The sequence below is a fragment of the Mirounga leonina genome, unplaced genomic scaffold (genome assembly GCF_011800145.1).
Source record: "Mirounga leonina isolate KUSES-001 unplaced genomic scaffold, KU_Mleo_1.0 Mir_125, whole genome shotgun sequence".
In the NCBI taxonomy this organism is placed as follows: Eukaryota; Metazoa; Chordata; class Mammalia; order Carnivora; family Phocidae; genus Mirounga; species Mirounga leonina.
The window spans coordinates 21,640,337-21,641,268 of record NW_023270305.1 but is presented as its reverse complement, the minus strand read 5'-3'; the positions used below and the strand labels follow the sequence as shown (position 1 = coordinate 21,641,268).

Sequence of the window (932 nt, the reverse complement as noted above, 5' to 3'; positions counted from 1 at the left end):
GAGTCTGGGGAAAAGTTGTAAAGGAGATGGAACTATGACAGCTCTATAGGAAGAGAAGATTATGGACAGAGAACAGGATGCTGGAGGTTTCTGAGGTGGTGTATTTCTAAGTGATGATACGGTTCAATTTGTGGCCATTGGTATGAGTAGCAGGAGGGGTAGGTGTAGACAGAAAATGAAGGACTCAGGAGGATTAAAGAAATTATGGTGGATTCCTATTTATATAGAACTGTGTTAAGATATTTATTTCTAAATGATACTTTTCACTGAGCAGACCTTTACACCCCTGCTATAAGACAGAGTTCCAGGATTTCAGGACGTAGCAGTGGGCAAAACAGAAGTTGCTTCCCTCATGAAGTTTACATTCAGACATCCATATAGCAGGTAGTGATAAATGCCTAAGAAAAAAAGTTACGCAGATAAGGAGAATAGATACTGCCAGGGAAAGGGATATAACTGCTATAAAGGGTGATGAGGAACCAGTGAGGGGCCATTATGGCCAAAAGGATTGAGTAATCATTTTCAGAGATGGGGAGGAGTGTGTGGGAGGTGTACAGTTTTGTTAGGTCTGAGAATTAGGAGTTATATTTTTGAATTAGCAATACTCGAGCCTCGGATAAACCTCATTGGCTACGATACTGCCACTGCGCAAAGCTGGAGGTATATTTTTGACCAGCTAATTTTGAGATGTCCATCGGACATCCAAGAGGACTACTGAGTATTAAGTAAAGATTGGATATCAGATTCTGGATTTCATAGAGACATTCAGAAATCTGGGCTAGAGATATAAATTTGGGAGTTGTACAGATGGTACATAAAGCTATGAAAATGAAGGTGATCATTAAGGAAGAGAGGGTAGATAGAGACATGAAATACTCAGATGACTATACGTAGGGACATTACTAAAAGATTGGGATATGCAAAGAATCCAG

At 39.9% G+C, this 932-nt stretch overlaps 1 non-coding gene across 1 annotated transcript; it reads right to left on the bottom strand.

Annotated features, from left to right (window-relative positions):
• Window positions 1-509: 509 nt before the first annotated feature.
• LOC118008367 lies at window positions 510-656 on the bottom strand. The gene has a single exon (XR_004678674.1). It is a non-coding gene; the product is annotated as a U4 spliceosomal RNA (small nuclear RNA).
• Between the last annotated feature and the right edge of the window lie 276 nt (window positions 657-932).